At 47.5% G+C, this 20,844-nt stretch overlaps 1 protein-coding gene across 7 annotated transcripts in view; it reads left to right on the top strand.

Moving 5' to 3' along the window:
• The window catches only part of GAL3ST3 (galactose-3-O-sulfotransferase 3), a 42,110-nt gene that overhangs the window by 13,691 nt on the left and 7,575 nt on the right, over window positions 1-20,844 (top strand). For 3 of the 7 annotated variants that reach the window (XM_075130356.1, XM_075130358.1, XM_075130357.1), the window contains exon 2: window positions 14,398-16,955. The exons of the other annotated variants lie outside the window; for them this stretch is intronic. The gene's annotated coding sequence lies outside the window, so the exon portion shown is untranslated. The remainder of the gene's footprint in view (window positions 1-14,397; window positions 16,956-20,844) is intronic. 7 annotated transcript variants of the gene reach the window in all.

Here is a 20,844-nt window from a genome sequence, read left to right on the forward strand (position 1 = left end):
TCAGCAGTCAGGCAGCCTCAGACGTGGTAAGTGGCCCCATTCATCTCAATGGGCTGTTTTCAGCTGAAAGAATGCTGAATGGAGCGGAGCACATCCTGAAGCGGTCACTCAGAGACCTGACCTGCTCCATACCGGTCAGTGGGTATCCCTGTGCCCCAGCGCTGGACGCGTTCTCAGCGCCTCACCCAGTGTCAGCAGCACGTTCTTGGGACCCTAGAATCGGAACTGTTGGGCTGGAAGGGACCTGCAAAGGGCAAGTCCAGGACCCTGTGCTGGGGCAGGGCCAAGTAAACCTAAACTACCCCTGACAATGTTCATCCAAGGTCTTAAAAACTTCCAGTGGCAGAGCTTCCACAGCCAGTTCCAGAGCTGAACTACCCTTAGAGTCAGCAAGTTTCCCCTAATATCCATCCTAAAGCTCCCTCACTGCAGATGAAGCCCTTTACATCTTGTCCTACCTCCACTGGGCACAGGGAACAATTGTTCACCAGCCTCTTTATAACAGCCACAGGTGCAAACCCTGAGGCCTCACAGTGCCAGGTAGAGCAGGACAATTCCCTCCTGTGTCTTACACATGACACTAACAGGGTTCACTCATCACAAGAGCACCTCCTCCTGGCCAGGCATAGCAGAGCTGCTTCCTTCCTGTATGGCACCCCCTGCGGATGGTCACTCCATTGCTGCAGTGCCCTCTCTTCACAACTCAGCCCTCCTCTAGGTTACTAGATAGTCCCCCACTTCCAGGGGATCAAAGTCTCACCAGACCAGCTGTCCGGCTGGTGCCTCCAACAGTCCTGCATGTCTACGCAGTGGCTGGTTGGGGAACCCAGCCCCTGCCCTCTACACTGGAACTCTGTAACCAACAGCCAAGGTCTACAAAGGCCCCCCTCCTTGATGTGGTTTCCCTGGACTACTCCCTAGCCTGCCTTCTCAGGCTCTCTTTCCCCACAACACCTCTGGGGTTGAGCCTTCTTCCAGGGCCAGGATCCCAGGGCTTATTCTCCCCAGCCAATTTCCACCTCCTCACAATTCTGCTCCCACAGAGCGACTACAGATTCTCATAGAATCATAGATATTAAGGTCAGAAGGGACCATTATGATCTAGTCTGACCTCCTGCACAATGCAGGCCACAGAATCTCACCCACCCACTCCTGCGAAAAACCTCTCACCTATGTCTGAGCTATTGAAGTCCTCAAATTGTGGTTTAAAGACTTCAAGGAGCAGAGAATCCTCCAGCAAGTGACCCATGCTACAGAGGAAGGCAAAAAACCTCCAGGGCCTCTTCCAATCTGCCCTGGAGGAAAATTCCTTCCTGACCCCAAATATGGCGATCAGCTAAACCCTGATCATATGGGCAAGATTCACCAGCCAGATACCCAGGAAAGAATTCTCCGTAGTAACTCTGATCCCATCCCACCTAACATCCCATCACAGGCCATTGGGACTATTTACCATGAATAGTTAAAGATCAATTAATTGCCAAAAATCATGTTATCCCATCATACCATCTCCTCCATGAACTTACCAAATTTAATCTTAAAGCCAGATACATCTTTTGCCCCCACTGCTTCCCTTGGAAGGCTATTCCAAAACTTCACTCCTCTGATGGTTAGAAACCTTCAAGTCTAAGCTTCCCAGTGACCAGTTTATATCCATTTGTTCTTGTGTCCACATTGGTACTGAGCTTAAGTAATTCCTCTCTGGTATTTATCCCTGATATATTTATAGAGAGCAATCATATCTCCCCTCAACCTTCTTTTAGTTAGGCTAAACAAGTCAAGCTCCTTGAGTCTCCTTTCATAGGACAGGTTTTCCATTCCTCAGATCATCCTAGTAGCCCTTCTCTGTACCTGTTCCAATTTGAATTTATCCTTCTTAAAGATGGGAGACCAGAACTGCACACAGTATTCCAGGTGAGGTCTCACCAGTGCCTTGTATAACGGTACTAAAACCTCCTTATCTCTACTGGAAATACCTCACCTGATGCATCCCAAGACCGCATTAGCTTTTTTCACAGCCATATCACATTGGCGGCTCATAGTCATCTTATGATCAACCAATACTCCAAGGTCCTTCTCCTCCTCCGTTTCTTCTAATTGATGCGTCCCCAGCTTATAACTAAAATTCTTGTTATTAATCCCTAAGTGCATAACCTTACACTTCTAACCATTAAAATTTCATCCTATTACTATTACTCCAGTTTACAAGGTCATCTAAATCTTCCTGTAGGATATCCCAGTCTCTTTAAATTGGCAATACCTCCCAGCTTTGTATCATTCGCAGACTTTATTAGCACACTCCCACTTTTTGTGCCAAGGTCAGTAATAAAAAAGATTAAATAAGATTGGTCCCAAAACTGATGCCTGAGGAACTCCACTGGTAACCTCCCTCCAGCCTGACAGTTCACCTTTCAGTAGGACCCGCTATAGTCTCCCTGTTAACTATTTCCTTATCCATCTTTCAGTTTTCAAATTGGAAAAGATGGGGATCAATATAACTAATAATTCCCCATGTGGCATGGTATCAAACACCTTACTGAAATTTACCTAAATTAGATCCACTGTGTTTCCTTTGTCTAAAAAAATCTGTTTCTTTATCAAAGAAGGAGATCAGGTTGGTTTGGCACGATCTACCTTTTGTAAAATCATGTTGTATTTTGTCCCATTTACCATTGACCTCAATGTCCTTAACTACTTTCTCCTTCAAAAATTTTTTCCAAGACCTTGCATGCTACAGATGTCAAACTAACAGGCCTGTAGTTACCCAGATCACATTTGTTTCCTTTCTTAAAAATAGGAACTATTAACAATTCTCCAATCATACAGTACAACCCCTGAATTTACAGATTCATTAAAAATTCTTGCTAATGGGCTTGCAATTTCATGTGCCAATTCCTTTAATATTCTTGGACGAAGTTTATCTGGGCCCCCCCCGATTTAGTCCCATTAAGCTGTTCGAGTTTCGCTTCTACCTCAGATATGGTAATATCTGCCTCCATAGCTCATTCCCATTTGTCATGCTACCATTATCCCTAACATCCTCTTTAGCCTTATTAAAGACTGAGGCAAAGTATTTTAGATATTGGGCCGTGCCTAGATTATCCTTGACCTCCACTCCATGCTCAGTGTTTAGCGGTCCCACTTCTTATTTATATGGCTATAGAACCTTTTACTATTGGTTTTAATTCTCTTTGCAAGGTTCAACTCTACTTGACTTTTAGCCTCTCACTTTATCCCTACATGTTCTACCTCAATAAGGTAGCTTTCCATGCTGATCCCTCCTTTCTGCTTTTTCTTAATCACCTCTCCGAGATGCTTGCTCAACAACTCCTGCCTATGAAATTTTTCCCCTTTCTTGGGATGCAGGCTTCTGATAGTTTCTGCAACTTTGACCTGAAGTAATTCCAGGCCTCCTCCGCCTTTAAATCTACAAGTTCTTTAGTCCAATCCACTTCCCAAACTAATTTCCTTAATTTCTGAAAGTCAGCCCTTTTGAAATAAAAAACCCTAGTTGCAGATTTTTGTTAATCCTTCCATTCAGTTTGAACTGAATTAGCTCATGATCACTTGAGCCAAGATTGTCCCCTACAATCATTTCTTCTATGAGGGCCTCACTACTCACAAAAACCAAATCTAAAATGGCATCCCCTCTAGTCGGTTCAGCAACTACTTGATGAAGGGATCCATCAGCTATCGCATCTAGGAAAATCTGAGCCCTCTTACTAGCATTCGTCCTCCAGTCTATATCTGGAAAGTTAAAGTCTCCCATGATCACGCAGTTTCCATTAGTATTTACTTCATTAAAAAGGGCTCTATCCAGATCCAGATTAGATCCCGGCGGTCTATAGCGCACCCCACGCGCTATCCCAGGGGAGGCTCTAGTAGTTTTCTTCCCCAGTGTAATTTTTGCCCAGACGGACTCTGTCTTATCTATTCCATCGCTTCTGATTTCTTTACATTCTACCTCATCATTGATCTACAATGCTACTCCACCACCTTTGCTTTTATTTCTGTCTTTCCTAAAGAGCACATACCCATCAATACCCATAGTCCAGTCATGAGTACTATTCCACCAGGTTTCTGTTACCCCGAAAATATCTGGTTTCACTTCCTGCACCAGTAGCTCTAGTTCCTCCATTTTGTTCCCTAGGCTCCTCGCACTGGTGTACAAACATCTTAATTTTTGCTGTTTGGCCCCACTCACATTCTGTACCCAATTAGGTATGGTCATTGTACAGACAGTATAACCTATTAGACTGGTATCCACACTGCCCTTCCTCCTTATATCCATTCTCCTACCCACGGCTGTATCCTTTCTTACTTCGTTTTCTTCCCTCTCAATGCTAAAATCCAGCATGGAGATTACCTGGCCATCTCCCAACCATCTCCCCCAAATTCCTAGTTTAAAGCTCTCTTAATCAGTTGTGCCAGCCTCCATCCTAGAAGCCTATTTCTTTCCCTACTCAGATGAAGCACATCCTGAGAGAACTGTCCTCTGTCCATGAATGCCTCCCAGTGGCCATACATCCCAAAGCCCTCCTTATAGCACCACTGCCTAAGCCATCTGTTGATAGTCAATCTTGTCACACCTTTGTTGCCCTTCTCTAGGAAGAGGCAGAATCCCACTAAAGATCACCTGAGCCTTGATTTCCTTAAGCATCTTCCCCAGCCTAGCATAGTCTCCCTTAATACTTTCCAGCGAGAATCTAGCTGTATCATTTGTTCCCACATGAAATATAATTAGAGGATTCTTTCCTGCTCCTTTTAGGATCCTTTTCAACCTCAGGTTTACATCCCGTATCTTAGCACCTGAAAGACAGCACACCCTTCTATTCTCTGGATCAGCTTTGCTTACAGGCCTGTCTATTCTTCTCAGTAAAGAATCCCCGATCACATAGACCTGCCTTTTCCTGGTGATGGTGCTATTCTCCAGTCTGTCCTCTGGCTCTTTCCATTCCTATTCTCCCTTGCAATCCTCTGCAACCTATCCTGTATCCTCCTGGGGCTCATATTTGGTGTAGTCTCCATTGACTCTTCCCTTTTTCCTATAGGGCTAGCCGCTCTTCTCTTCTTCCTTGCCCTTCCACCTTCAGTGACTACCTGCTGAGCCCCTTCTTCATCTTTCAACTCTACAAACCTATTCTTGAGCTCTATTTCTCCTTCACTGCCCATCTTTTCCTCTGCCTGGTTCTCTTAGTCACATGCTTCCACTGATCACTTTCCTCACCCAGCAATCTCCCCTCAGAATTCCCCAGTCCTGCCTCCATCTGCAAGTCTGAGCTATTCCCTTCAGATAGCTCATGTCTTTGCTCTATAATCTGCTCAAACCCCTTTCTAAACTCAACCAGATTTTCCACCTGCATCTCCAAACCTCAAATCTTTTCCTCCATCAGATAGTATTTCATGTAGACAAAACTCTTACCAGGTACCCCCTCCAGGATCATGTACATACCACAGCTTCCACATCCAGTCATCTTCATTGAGTCTTCCACAACATGGGTCACTCCCACTGCTGCCTCTGTATCTGTCATGGCCTTCCCACCTAAATCCTGTTCATCTGGGAAACACAAACCACACCAAACCAAACCCCCAACGAGCACCACAAGACAAACTCCCCCTGAAACACCTCTGTTTACTAGCTCCTGTGCCCCTGGCTGGCTGCCTTTATAGGACCCCTAGTCAGAGAAACTCCACCCCCTAATCAGGGCTCAGCTTCCCTCCCAGCACAAAGTCCCTGCGAGCCTCTACACATACAAATAATTCTCACCCTGCTACCTCCTGCTACCACAAATGTCCCCTCACTATCATCCCTTTCCAGCAGAGTTTCATCAGCAATTAGTGTTTAAAATTCCCTGGGCCTCCCATCAGGTGCAACTGTGAAGGTTAATTAATCCCTTCTGGGCTGGTGTGGGGAAAACACCCTTCACACACTCCTATTAATACACCTCAGAGTGATATTAGCCTTTACTGCAGCTGCATCTCATAGCTGACTCAAATTTAATTTGTGATCCACTATAACCCCCAGGATCCTTTCCACCAGCACTACCACCTGGTCAGTTATTCCCTATTTCATAGCTGTGCATTAGATTTTTCCTTCTGAAGTGCTGTACTTTGCATTTGTCATTACTGAATTTCATCTTGTTGAATTCAGGCCAATTCTCCAGTTTGTCAAGATCATTGTGAATTCTAATCCTGTCCCCCAAAGCGCTTGCAACTCCTTGCAGCATGGTGTCATCTGCAAATTGTATAGTCATACTCTGCATTTCATTATCAAAGTCATTAATGAACATATTGAATAGTACCGGACCCAGGACTGACCCCTGCAGGACCCCCCTAGCTACACCCTTGATGTTTGACAATGAGCCGTTGCTAACAATTCTGAGTGCAGTCCTTCAACCAGTTGTGCACCCGCCTTATACTAATTTAATCTAGACCAGTGCTTCTCAAGCTATCTGATGAGGGGGACTGGCAATATGTTTTTCCAATGTGCGCGCAGACTGGCAGCTGATGGCACCGGTCCGTGGACCACCACTTAGAGTAGCACTGATCTAGACTATATTTCCCTCGTTTGCTTATGAGAATGCCATGTGGGACTTTGTCAAATGCCTTACTAAAGTCAAGATATGTCTGCTGCTTCCCCACTATCCACTGGGCCTTTAACCCAGTCAAAGAATGAAATTACATTGGTTTGGCATGATTTGTTCTTGACAAATCCATGCTGGCTATTCCTTAAAACTCTATTATCCTCCAGGTGCTTACAAATTGATTGTTTAATAATCTGTTCCAGTATCTTTCCAGCTATCAACGTGACGCTGAGTGGTCTGTAATTCCCCGTGTCTTCTTCATTCCCCATTTTAAAGACAGACGCTGTGTTTACCTTTCTCCAGTTTTCTGGGCCCTCACCTGTCCTCTTTGAGTTCCCAAAGGGAATTGCTAATGGTTCTGAGGTTACTTTAGCTAGTTCCTTAAGTACCCTCAGATGAATGTCGTCAGGTCCTGCCCTCTTGAATACATCTACCTTATCGAAATATTTTTAACCCATTCTTTCCCTATTTCCTCTGTGTTGTTCATATTAATTGTGTTGAGTATCTGGTCACCATTAACCTTTTCAGTGAAGACTGAAACATAATAAGCTTATTATTATTACTCAGCTTTCTGGAGTCATCGCTTATTAGCTCTTCTTACCTACTAAGTAGAGGACCTGCACTTTCCTTCATCTCTTTCTTGCTCTTAATACATTCAAAGAACCTCTTTTTATTGCCTTTTATGTCCCTTGCCAGGTGTAACTCATTGTGTACCTAACCCTTTCTGATTTTGTTCCTACATGCACATACTATTCTTCTGTAGTCCTACTCAGCAATTTGTCCGCTCTTTGTAGGATTCCTTCGGGTCATTAAAGGGCTCCTTATCCAGTCCTATTGGCCTCTTACTATTCTTCCTATCTTTCTTTAGTATTGGGATAGTTTGAAGTTATCCCTTTAATACTGTCTGTTCTAAGCAGCCCACCCAGAGAGGTAGGGCTTCCCCAGATCACATTGGGGGAGGGGGGTGTAGAGAGTGGGTCTTAGGCCCTGCTCAACAGGTGAGTCCTCCAAGAACCCAGGACACACGCAGGGGCCATGAAAGGGGGGGTCAGAGCCCCATAGATGGGCAGGGAACCCCAGATCCTGGCACACACAGGGGCGCAGGGAGTGTGGCTCAGACATCCCTAGGAGGCAGGGACCCCCAGGTCCCAGCTCAGATGGAGGAATAGGGAAAGGGCTCAGACCCACCCCTCCCAGAGGGGCGGGGGCCCCCTAGATTCTGGCACAACACTTGAAGGTAGAGAAAGGAGCTCAGACCCCTCCAATCCTAGCACACACAAATGGGAGAATGTGGGGCTGACAGACACCCCTGTTCCTATTCTCCCCAGCCCCCCACTCACCACCAAGTCCCCTTCCCAGTGTCCCTCAACTGAGTCCCCCAAGCCCTCTCACTTCCTCTACCACCCATCTCCATTCATCCCCCTCCCCTCAATGCAGACACAACCCCCTCCCATCCCTTCCCCCTCTTTCACTCCCTAAAATGCCACTCCCTTGCCAGCAAGCATTCACATGTCTAATTTTCTTTTCACAAAAATACTTTCACTGCAGATCCCCCCCCCCCCAAAAAAAAAAAAAAAAGATTTAGTATTAAGAGTAAGATTTTTCTCGGCTATTTTCAGTATAAGTCAGGGACAGTCACAGGCAACAAACAGAAATCCATGGAAGCCTGTGACCTGTCCCTGACTTTTACTGAAAATAACTGTTACCGGGTAATGATAAAAGGGGTAAAAAGCAAGGGTGATTTCATGGTAGGGGTCTCCTACAGACCACCAGAGCAGGAAGAAGAGATGGGTGAGGCTTTTTTTAAACAACTAACAAAATCATCCAAAGCACAGGACTTGGTGGTGATGGGGGAGTTCAACTCCCCAGACATCGGTTGGGAAAATAACACAGCAGGGGCACAGATTATCCAACAAGTTCTTGGAATGCATTGGAGACCATTTTTTTATTTCAGAAGGTGGAGAAAGCTACTAGGGGAGAGGCTGTTCTAGATTTGATTTTGACAAATAGGGAGGAACTGATTGAGAATTTGAAAGTGGCAGGCAGCTTGGGTGAAAGTGATCATGAAATGGTAGAGTTGATGATTCTAAGGAATGGTAGGAGGGAGAACAGCAAAATAAGGACAATGGATTTCAAGAAGGCAGACTTTAGCAAACTCGGGGAGTTGGTAGGTAAGAGCCCAAGTCTAAGGGGAAAAACAATTGAAGACAGTTGGCAGTTTTTCAGAGAGATATTATTAAGGGTACAAGAGAAAACTATCCCCCTACGTAGGAAAGATAGAAAGTATGACAAGGGACCACCCTGGCTTAACCAGGAGATCTTCAATGATCTAAAAATAAAAAAAGAGCCCTACAAAAAGTGGAAAGTAGGTCAAATGACAAAGGCTGAATATAAACAAATAACACAAGTATGTAGGGACAAAATTAGAAAGGCCAAGGCACAAAACGAGATCAAACTATCTAGAGAAATAAAGGGTAACAAGAAAACATTCTACAAATACATTAGAAGCAAGAGGAAGACCAAGGACAGGGTAGGCCATTTACTCAATTGGGGGGGGGGGGGGGGAAATAATAACAGAAAACGTGGAAATGGCAGAGGTGCTTAATGACCTCTTTGTTTCGGTTTTCACCAAGAAGATTGGTGGGGATTGGAGGTCTAACACAGTGAATGCCAGTGAAAATGAGGTAGGGTCAGAGGCTAAAATAGGGAACGAACAACTTAAAAATTACTTAGACAAGTGAGCTGTGGCTCACGAAAGCTCATGCTCAAATAAATTGGTTAGTCTCTAAGGTGCCACAAGTACTCCTTTTCTTTTTGCGAATACAGACTAAATTAGACAAGTTAGATATCTTCAAGTCATCAGGGCCTTTTGAAATGTATCCTAGAATACTCGAGGAGCTGACTGAGGAGAGATCTCAGCCATTAGCGATTATCTTTGAAAAGTCATGGAGGATGGGAGAGATTCCAGAAGACTGGAAAAGGGCAAATATAGTGCCAATCCATAAAAAGGGAAATAAGGACAACCCGGGAAATTACAGAGCAGTCAGCTTAACTTCTGTACCTGGAAAGATAATGGAGCAAATAATGAAGCAATCAGTTTGCAAACATCTAGAAGATAATAAGGTGATAAGTAACAGTCAGCATGGATTTGTCAAGAACAAATCATGTCAAACCAACCTGATAGCTTTCTTTGACAGGGTAACAAGCCTTGTGGAGAGGGGGGAAGTGGTAGATGTGGTATATCTTGACTTAAAAGCTTATTAAAGCTTTTGATACTGTCTTGCATAACCTTCTCATAAACAAACTAGGGAAATGCAAACTAGATGGAGCTGCTATAAGGTGGGTACATAACTGGTTGGAAAACCGTTCCCAGAGAGTAGTTGTCAGTGGTTCACAGTCATGCTGGAAGGGCATAACGAGTGGGGTGGTCCCGCAAGGATCGGTCCTGGGCCCGGTTCTGTTCAATATCTTCATTGATGATTTAGATCATGGCATAGAGAGTACACTTATAAAATTTGCGGATGATATGAAGCTGGGAGGGGTTGCAAGTGCTTTGGAGGATAGGATTAAAATTCAAAAAATTCAAAATGATCTGGACAAACTGGAGAAATGGTCTGAAGTAAATAGGATGAAATTCAATAAGGACAAATGCAAAGTACTCCACTTAAGAAGGAACAATCAGTTGCACACATACAAAATGGGAAATGACTGCCTAGGAAGGAGTACTGCGGAAAGGGATGCGGGGGTCATAGTGGACCACAAGCTAAATATGAGTCAACAGTGTAACGCTGTTGCAAAAAAAGCAAACATCATTTTGGGATGTATTAGCAGGAGTGTTGTAAACAAGACACAAGAAGTAATTCTTCCGCTCTACTCCGTGCTGATTACGCCTCAACTGGAGTATTGTGTCCAGTTCTGGGCGACACATTTCAGGAAAGATGTGAACAAATTGGTGAAAGTCCAGAGAAGAGCAACAAAAATGATTAAAGGTCTAGAAGATGTGACCTATGAAGGAAGATTGAAAAAATTGGGTTTGTTTAGTCTGGAGAAGAGAAGACTGAGGGGGGACATGATAACAGTTTTCAAGTACATAAAAGATTGTTACAAGGAAGAGGGAGAAAAATTGTTCTTCTTAACCTTTGAGGATAGGGCAAGAAGCAATAGCCTTAAATTGCAGCAAGGGTGGTTTAGGTTGGACGTTAGGAAAAACTTCCTAACTGTCAGGGTGGTTAAGCACTGGAATAAATTGCCTAGGGAGGTTGTGGAATCTCCATCATTGAGGATTTTTAAGAGCAGGTTGGACAAACACCTGTCAGGGATGGTCTAGATAATACTTAGTCCTGCCATGAGCCCAGGGGACTGGACTAGATCAGTAGTTTTCAAACTTTTTTTCTGGCAGTTTTTCCAGTTGAAGAAAATTGTTGATGCCCACGACCCAGCAGAGCTGGGGATGAGGTGTTTGGGAGGGGCTCAGAGTTGGGGCAGAGGGTTGGGGTGCAGGGGTGAGAGCTGTGAGGTGGGGCCAGGAATGAGGGGTTCAGGGTGTGGGAGGGGGCTCTGGGCTAGGGCAGGGGGTTGGGGTGCAGGATGCGGTCAGGGCTCTGGGCTGGGGGTGTAGACTCTGGGGTGGGGCCAGGGATGAAGGGTTTGGGGTGCAGAAAGGGGCTTCGGGTTTGGGTGGGCTCAGGGCTGGGGCAGGGGATTGGGGAGCGGGCTTACCTCGGGCGGCCCCCAGTCAGTGGCGCAGCGGGGGTGCTAAGGCAGGCTTCCTGCCTGTCCTGGCACCGCAGACCATGCTGCGCCCCGGAAGCGGCCAGCAGCAGGTCTGGCTCCTTGGCGGAGGTGCGCAAGCGGCTCCTTGCGACTCTCGCCCGCAGGCACACACTCCGGGTGGGCCCTCCCCACCTAGGAGCTGGACCTGCTGCTGGCCGCTTCTGGGGCCCAGCGCGATGTTGGAACAGGTAGGCACTAGCCTGCCTTAGCCAGGCAGCAATGCCAACGGGACTTTTAACGGCCTGTTCGGCGGGGCTGACTAGAGCCGCCGTGACCCAGTGCCTTCCATTCCGCAACCCAGTACTGGGTCTCAACCCGCAGTTTGAAAACCACTGGACTAGATGACCTCCCGAGGTCCCTTCCAGTCATATGAGTCTATGAAAAGGGGCTGAGCCCCAGCCCTGCTGCAGGAGGTAGATGGGGGGAGGAGGTGCAGCACCCACCACTGCTGCGGCTGGGAGTTCTGGGGTCCCCCAGATGCCCGCAGTGGCCTGGAGCTGTCGGACCCCAGCTTGGGGCTCCAGGGATGGCAACTAGGAGCTCCGGGGTCCCCCTGCCGCCTGTGGCAGCTGAGAGTTCTGGGATCCCTTCACTGCCCACGGCAGCTCGGAGCTGCGGGGTCCCCCCACTGCCTGAAGAGGCTCAGAGCTGCAGGTTCCCCCCACGGTGACTGGGAGCTCCGGGTCCCCCCATGGCGGCTGAGAGCTGCCAGGGCCTCCGCTGCCCACAGGTGCTCAGAGCTGCAGGGCTCCCACTGGCTGACACCTCCAGCCACACTGCCCTGGGGCTGAAGTGGAAAATGTCACGGAGGTCACACAAAGTCACAGGTGACATAATCTGAGCCAGAGTGATTATTATTAATAATAATTTTAAACATAACAGACAGAGGCAGATTTCAGCAATACACCTCCTGACCTTTTCCAGCTTGCTGCCTAAGGTGGGACTTTAACTGACACTTGTGGGTGACTGTGACACTTTTTGGGGTTCTCCGAGGTGAATCACTAGCACCTGCTTACAGCATGAGAGAGCCTTGTCTGTGCCCACAGGGGAAATCCTCTTAACTTGGCCAGCCATGGATCACATAAGTTCTCTGCTCTGGGCTCTACGAGCCCTGCTCTCTGTCTCTGCAGGCTACTAACATACACACCCCACTTCGTTACACTCCAGTGCCTGGTCCCATGTCTTCTGAACACCGGTAATGTACGCCAATCTGCTGCCTCCATGGAGCCAGTGAACCCTTGTTTACCAATTTCACCTCAGTTCCACACCGACCTTAGCACAAGGCACTCAGACGTGTCTCCAGTAAAGCCAAATCGACATTCATTATCACCGTGTAGTGAGGTGATGTGACTTCCCTCCGACCCAGAGGAGGAGCCACGCTTCGTGCCCGAGTGGGCGGAGCCAGGCCTGCCTTGCTCCTCCTGCTAGAAGTGTGTCACTGGGTTAGGGAGTGTAAAAGGCAAGGCCACCTCCTGCTCAGCTGGAGCGGAGGCACTGTAGGAGGCAGATGGACCCAGTTTGCTCCCGCCCACTGCTGAACCCTGCAGTGCCCTGCCCACCGCGGAACCTGCTTCTGCCACAGACCTGCCGGGACTGCCACTGGCCACCTACTCTGATGGGAGGGGAGGAAGTGGTCCAGAGGCAGCTGACCTTAGTCTGGCTGCAGCTTTGCCTGAGGCACTGCCAGCGTGTTGTGGTTGAGACCCCCGCTGACCTGGTGGTAGACCACTCCGTCACTGTTAGGGCTCTGGATTGGGGTCCAGTGGAGTAGGGTGGACCCGGACCCCACCGGCCACCCCACCCCTGGGATGGCTGCATCCCCTCGCCAGGGCAAGTGGCCTCTGCCTGTCGGTTGTCCGCTGGAGCTAGAACGCCCGGCCCCTGGAGTTTTCTCTGGCTCTGCTACAAGAGCCCAGAACTACTTGACTACTGGGTTTGCTCTGTCTCTGCAACCAGAGACCAGAGCTGACTGCCTAGTGGATTCGCTCTGTCTCTGAACCAAGAGGCCAGAGTTAATTGACTACTGGCGTGTCCCTGCCCTGGGCTGGAGGGCTTGGAGCTACTTAATGCTGGTGTTGGCCTGGGCCCCTGCCCCAAGGGCCCCAAGGCCATAGACTAAGGTGGGCGCAGCCCCCACTTGAAGGGTCCAAGGGCCCTAGACAGTTGGACTGCACAGCCCGTAGAACCGATAGGGACGCTAATGCCTAAGCTAATTGCCCTGATACTAGGCGGAGACCCCAATGACAGAGTGAGGCAGTGTGTCCTCCCTCTGACCCAGATGGGAGGGATAACCGCCTCACCACTACACACAGCTTGAGTTAAAGATTCATATAAAAGCAAGTAGAAGGATTTGGAAACATAAGGTAAACGACACATATAAAGTACAAAAAGAAAAGGAGTACTTGTGGCACCTTAGAGACTAACCAATTTATTTGAGCATAAGCTTTCGTGAGCTACAGCTCACTTCATCGGATGCATACTGTGAAAAATACAGAAGATGTTCTTATACACACAAACCATGAAAAAATGGGTGTTTATCACTACAGAAGGTTTTCTCTCCCCCCACCCCACTCTCCTGTTGGTAATAGCTTATCTAAAGTGATCACTCTCCTCAGCAGGAGAGTGGGGTGGGGGGAGAGAAAACCTTTTGTAGTGATAAACACCCATTTTTTCATGGTTTGTGTGTATAAAAACATCTTCTGTATTTTCCACAGTATGCATCCGATGAAGTGAGCTGTAGCTCACGAAAGCTTATGCTCAAATAAATTGGTTAGTCTCTAAGGTGCCACAAGTACTCCTTTTCTTTTTGCGAATACAGACTAACACAGCTGTTACTCTGAAACATATAAAGTACAATCTCTAGCCTAGTTTTATTAACAAGTGACTTTCCTGTCTAACAAGCTATTTCTCACCCAATGGTAAGTCTTTACCGTGCTTGTCCAGTCCAGGGAGCTGGGACTCACTTTTCATGAGACACTCCCACTGGCAGAATGTGGCCTCCGAATAGATAACAATTTGTGCCCTCTTTCCTTCTCTCCAGTCCCAGGCCTTTGTCAATGCTCATGTCTACATCAGCCCCAGACTGTAAAACAGGGCTGCACTGAGTTGAAGAATGTCAGTTATTCTCAGTGTTGATTGAGTCAGCTGGGAGACCCACCCCGCCTCAGGTGACATGTTTCACCTCCCCCAGTTTTGGAAACCAATATTCGACAAGTTACATAACTCGAAAAATGCTTCCCATACAAACATCCTGCGATAACCTTGACAACCAGCTAGCTACTAGCTTTTGGCAGAGGCCACATATGACCCCTTCAGTCAACAATTGAGAAGATGATTGGATGCAGATGTAGATCGTGCAGATCATCATGGTGGACGTCGTCACATTTCCCTTTGAAAACAGAACCCCGGCCTTCCGCGATGCCTGATCTCAAAAGCTGGAGAAATATGCCCCTCAGCTGACACCTTGGGGCTACAGCTGACAGCTAGGGGCTACGAGGTTCAAACTCACACCCTGATCGTCGAAGCCCTGGGCGCATGGGACCCCGGTAACAAGCGACTGCTGAGAGAAGGTGGAATCAGTCAACGCTACGCTCAGCTGATGTGGCAACTCATGGTATCAGATGCCATCAGGTGGTCGAAGGACATCTACCTAGAACACATCACCGGACATTGGCAGTACCAGGAGGGATGAGCTGGAGTGCTGATGTGAAGTGCAGTAGGGAAAGTAACTGAAATACTTCCTTGATGGATTGTATTTTCTAATGGACAACCTACCCTAAATTCTCAATTACTGAGGGACAATCTTCACTCATTGCTATATGCGCTTTCCACAACCCACTCTCTGTGTAACTTTTTATGGGTGATGTACCCAAATACTTGGCTGCTAATATCTAAACTGTATTGTTAAATTCATTCACCTAAATTTGGGTTAGTGCTGATTGTGCACCATATATGTTTATGACTTTTAAAACAAACTTTGTATATTTGTGGATAATCTAAGCACTATACCCAGATCTACAGACACTCTTTTCTTAACCTGTGTATTATATAATCTTTTAACATTAGCTTTAATAAAATTTGTATACCTGCCAGGGCGTGCCTTGGCATATTTGTCACAGTGAGTCAGGTTCAAAGGATCGCTACTTATCTGCTTGAGCTATCCAGCTAGAAACCCTGTCAATTCCTATCTGTACATGCTTAGTGTAATCCATGGGGCAGCTCCCTGCACCTTGGAACTGCTTGGAGCATGCCTAACTGGAGAAGCAAACTCTTTTTCAAACAATGTTGTAATTTGACTTTCCCCAAAGGGCTGGTGGGTGCCATGCACTCTGTTGGGTAACCCTCGAGTTTTGGAGAGCATGAGCCCTGGTTTGATCTCTATCTGTGTGCAAAAAAAATGCAGGCAGAATGGGTCAACTTTAAGAAACACTGTTTGGGGAGGGGCTGTACCTCAGGAACCCATTGGCCAAATGGCCCCCAATTTGGATCACTGACCCGACCCTGAACCTCCATAAGACACACCAAATTTAAAGGCAACCCAAGTAACTGTACAGATTTTTGAGCACTTAGAACAGTCAAGATTAAAACAGAAAGTTGGTCTTAACTATAGCAAAGCCGCTGCTCTGCTATAATACAAAAACGCTGCAGCCCTGTGATAGGGTATGCCAGCCCCACACTGGGGCCTGGCCTATACTACAAAGTAAGGCTGATGTAAGCTGCCTTGTGTCAGTCTATCTGTGAAAAGGCTATAGTGAAATTTGTCTCTAGCTGAGGTAGGCACCCCGCAACAGTGACCCGGTGCAACCACCTCTCTGAATGCTGTGGAGCCAGGGCTGCCCTAATGAGGTCAATGTGTGACCTGTGTCGACCCTAGCAGTCCTCCAGCACCTGTCCTACAATGGCTACTCCCTGCAACAGTGACCATTGTGGTCACGATTATGAATTCCACAGCTCAGGGGTCACGGAGAGCAGAAGCACCCCTTTAAGCCCCCCACCTTTGTATTTTTGATATGCTTTTTCCTGATTGCCCAGTTCTGGAAGCACACCAAGCAGCTCTCCCTTGTGTGCAACTGCCCTCCTGACCATGCTGGTTCCAGGCACTAGACATGCCCTGCTGGAGTAGACAGGAAGGATTGGCTCTCTTGGGCCCATGGGAGAAGAGGCTGTGCGGGCACAGCTATGGATTAGCTGTAGAACAGTGGACATCTATGAAAAGATTGAACGGGGGCTGCAGGCAAAGGGGTACGGCCGGGATCAGTAGCCGTGCCACGTGAAAATCAATTGCAGCAAGCACACACGAGGCCGGGAAGCACAGCCATCGATCTGCTGCTGAGGCCCAGTCCTGCTGCTTTCCCAACAAGCTGCATGACATACCTCATGGAGATCCCACCACCACCCTGCAGACCACTGTGGGTACCTTGGAGGAGCCTGAGACAGAGACTCCTGCTAGGAACAGCGGGGAGGAGGAAGACGAGGGGTAGACGTAGCTGGGGGGCTCCAGCCATGCCATGAGCCAGGACCTGTTAGAGACTCCACCACCATCTAGCCAGTCCCACCAATTGAGCACGCACAAGCCCAATCCAGGGGAAGGGACCTCGGGTAAGTGTATGCATGCATTTTTCCTTATGCTGTTTAAATGTAAAGATGGTGCCTGGCCTCTTCTATGCCCACAGGAGCCCCTTGCAGTCAGAATGACATCTCAGTGGCAGGAGTGCCCAGAGATTTCAGAGCTAGTTCAAGGTCTCCAGAACCAAGTGGCCCAGCTACAGTGGGAAAATATGTTCCTGCACTTGCAGGTCCCAGTGGTCCTGGACCCCCCACATCATTAGCTGAGCCAGCCCAAGTTGTATGCTCCAAGATCCTGCTATCAGAGCAGTTTGATGGGGACCATCAGATGTTTCAGGGGCGTCTCAACAACGTCGTCTGTTGCTCCTATTGTGTTAAATGTACCTGAACGACCAAACCAAGGTAGGGGTCATCAGCTTATCGACAGACAAAGCATTAGACTGGGCAATTTGATTCTCTACAACTTTGGTGAACTCGTTGGTGTCTTTTTGCTCACATTTGATGACCCAGCCTGTGCCCATTCTGCCAAAACCGCCCTGCAGTTACTCAGACAAGGGCCCCGACCGATCACAGCCGACGCCACCCGTTTCCAACAGCTGGTCACTGACACGGCTGGGAACGAAGTGGTGCAGATTTACCATTTCTACCTAGGCCTCAGTGATGAGATTAAAGATGAACTTGACCCCCCCCCACTGCATTTGCACCTCTACCTTGAGTTGTGTATCCAGATTGACAATCAACTGTTTGAGTGATGGCAGGAAAAAAGGAAGGCTCAGATCGAGAGAAGAAATATCGTTGTTCAAATGGCCTCTGCCTGTACTGTGGGGAATGAGGCTACTTTGCCACCAGCTGCCCCCTCAAGTCCTGTTCTATGGCTAGTCCAGGAAGACGGGAGGGATCACCCTCACTAGAGGGGATGTGGCTGGACAGAATGGCAACATCAGGTTCCCTGAGCAGACTCCCTCTGCTTCCCTAACGTGTACCCTAACCATCGCGGACAACGGCCAATCCCGCCTCCAGATCAAGTGTCAACTTGGGCCCTGGCTACACCCAAAGCGAGCTGGACTCTCAGGAACGTCTAGTAATTTCATGGACACTGGCTTTACTAAAACAAACCAGTGCCAGTGCAAAGGAAGCTCCCCTGTGGTGGAAGCAATTCATGGCAGCTTGCTGTCCTTGGGCCTGGTCGTCTAGGAGGCTCCACCGCTTTGGGCTGTAATCCAAGGCCACCAGGAAACCCTGCAGTTCAACCTGATTGACTCACCTCACTTCTCGATCATGCTTGTCATCCCCTGGCTCTCCCTCCACAATCCAGACATTTCCCGGGGAGCACGAGAAGTGCAGTTCGGGTCTGATTTTTGTCAGCATCGGTGTCTAGTCCAACCTGGTGTTGAAGACACTAGACACTATCTGGGCAAGGCCACCATTTTCTGCTCACAGCGGGCTCTGAGTGAGGATAACTCGCCAATTCCTGTGAAATACTAGAACTTTGTGGACATAGTCAATAAAAGAAACAATAATGCCCTAGCCCCACATAGGCCTCACAACTACTCCATAGAACTCCTTCCAGGGGCCAAAATCCCCTTCAGGCAAATTTATGCTTTGTCAGAACCTGAACTCACGGCCCTGTGGGAACACCTCAATGAAAAATCTAGCGAATAATTGTATCTGTCCTTCTGTGTCTCCTGCCAAGGCCCCAGCCCCGGTTGTCAAGCAAAAGGATGGTACCCTGTGCCTTTGTGTAAACTATCGAGTGCTGAACAATATCACCGTCAAGAATAAATATCCTTTGCTGTTGATCAGTGAACTACAGGAGAGGGTTGGGTTGGCTAAGCAGAACCTATAACCTGGTCTGCATCCAAGAGGGCAATGAATGGAAAACAGCCTTTCATACGTGGTATGGACATTTTGAGTACCTTCTCATGCCTTTTGGTCTCTGTAATGCCCCTGCCACATTCCAGCACTTGGTAAATGATATCTTCAGTGTTGTTCTGCACAAGTTTGTTGTAATCTACCCAGTCAACATTCTTATTTTTTCAGAGGACCAAACCCTGCATGAACAGCATGCCTGGTTAGTACTCAAACGTCTTCAAGCAAACAGTCTGTATGGGAAATCTGAGAAATGTGAATTCAGTGGCACCTCTGTGGATTTCTTGGGTTATATTTTTTTTCCCAATGGAATAAGTATGGATCACAGAAAACTCTCTGCAATTTCAACTTGGGTTACACCCAAGAGCATCCATGATATCCAGTGCTTCCTAGGATTTGCCAGTTTCTATAGATGATTCATTCAAGGATTTTCACTAGTGGTATTTCCAATTAGCCAGCTGCTGTGGAAGAACTCTCCCCTGGACGCCAGAAACCCAACTCGTCGTTGATCGGCTGAAGGACGTGTGTACTTCTGCCCCCATCCTAGTGCACCTGGATCCATCAGAACCTTTTGTCATCAAAGCAGGTGCCTCTGATCCCGCGATTGAGGCAGTGCTATCACAGCAACATGGGCCCCCGAATGACCTTCGCCATTGTGCCTTCTCTTCTATGAAACTGACCCCTGAGGAACAAAATTATAAAATCGGTAATAAGGAATCATTGGCCATCAAGGCTGCATTTCAGGAGTGGCACCATCATCTAGAAGGGGTATGCCTTTCCGTCCAGTTGTTCACAGATCATAAAAATTTGGAACATCTCTCTCAGCAGCCCTCAACCAACGTCAGCTATGTTGATCCCTCTTCTTCTCTAGATTCAACTTCACCCTGACCTACCAGCTGAGAACCTGGAATGGAAAACACGATGTGTTATCTCACAAGGGAGGGTACATAGATAAGGGGGTTAAACCTTCCAAGCCTACCACTATATTGAAACCCTGCCATTTTGTAAATATGCTGATCAACACTGATCTTTTGGCCACTGTAAAGGCCTCACTGCCCAATGATCCACTTGCAGTGGATGAATGTCAGCCAGTTCTGACCCAAACATCACAGTGAAAAACAAGGTACTCTGGTTGAAGGATTGCATTTATGTCCCTGACGGAACATCTATATAGCCATACTCTCGCTATGCCTCGATTTCACGCTTGCAGGCCACTTCAGGTACTGGAAGACAGTGAAGCTGATTTCACATAATTTTTGGTGGCAAACTATTCTGATCTGTCAAATCTTACATGGCTTCCTATGAGACATCCAGCCAGATGAAGACCACATGCCAAACTTCTAGGTGCCTTGATCCCACTTTTGGCCTCACCCCAAACTTGGGTATCTATCTAAATGAACTTCATCACAGATCTCCCCAACTCATAGGGCTGCACAGCTATACTGGTTGTCGTCGATTTACTCAACAAATGGGCACACGTTGCACCTTGTCAGACGATCCCCATTGCAAAAGTAACTGCTCATTTATCTTTCGACGACACCTTCACGCTCCATGGATTACCAACCAACATGACATCAGAATGTGGGCCACAATTTGTCTTCCCTTTTTGGAGAGAATTGGCCAAAGTCCTGAAGTCACCCTACATATTTCCTCTGCTTACCATCACCAGACGGATGGACAATTGGAATGGGTAAATCAAATTCCAGAACAATAACTCTGCTGCTTTATCAACTACCGTCAAGATGGTTGGTTCCAACTTTTACCTTTCATTGAATTTGCTTATAGTAACACCAGTCACAGATCAACCTGCCAAAAACCCTTCTATGCCAATTGTGGCTTCCACCCTCGATTCCATCCATCCGTCCCACCAATCTCCCATGTCCCCACGGCCTCTGATTTTGGTTCAACACCTCCACCTCTTTCAAGAGGAATTAAAATCACACTTAAAGTCAGCCAAGGACAACTACAAATGATACACTGTCCTCCATCAACGGGACCCTCCTCCCTTATCAGTCAGAAACAAGATATGGCTCTTGATTCAACACTTGGATAC

This window comes from Caretta caretta, chromosome 7 (genome assembly GCF_965140235.1).
Source record: "Caretta caretta isolate rCarCar2 chromosome 7, rCarCar1.hap1, whole genome shotgun sequence".
Taxonomy (NCBI): Eukaryota; Metazoa; Chordata; order Testudines; family Cheloniidae; genus Caretta; species Caretta caretta.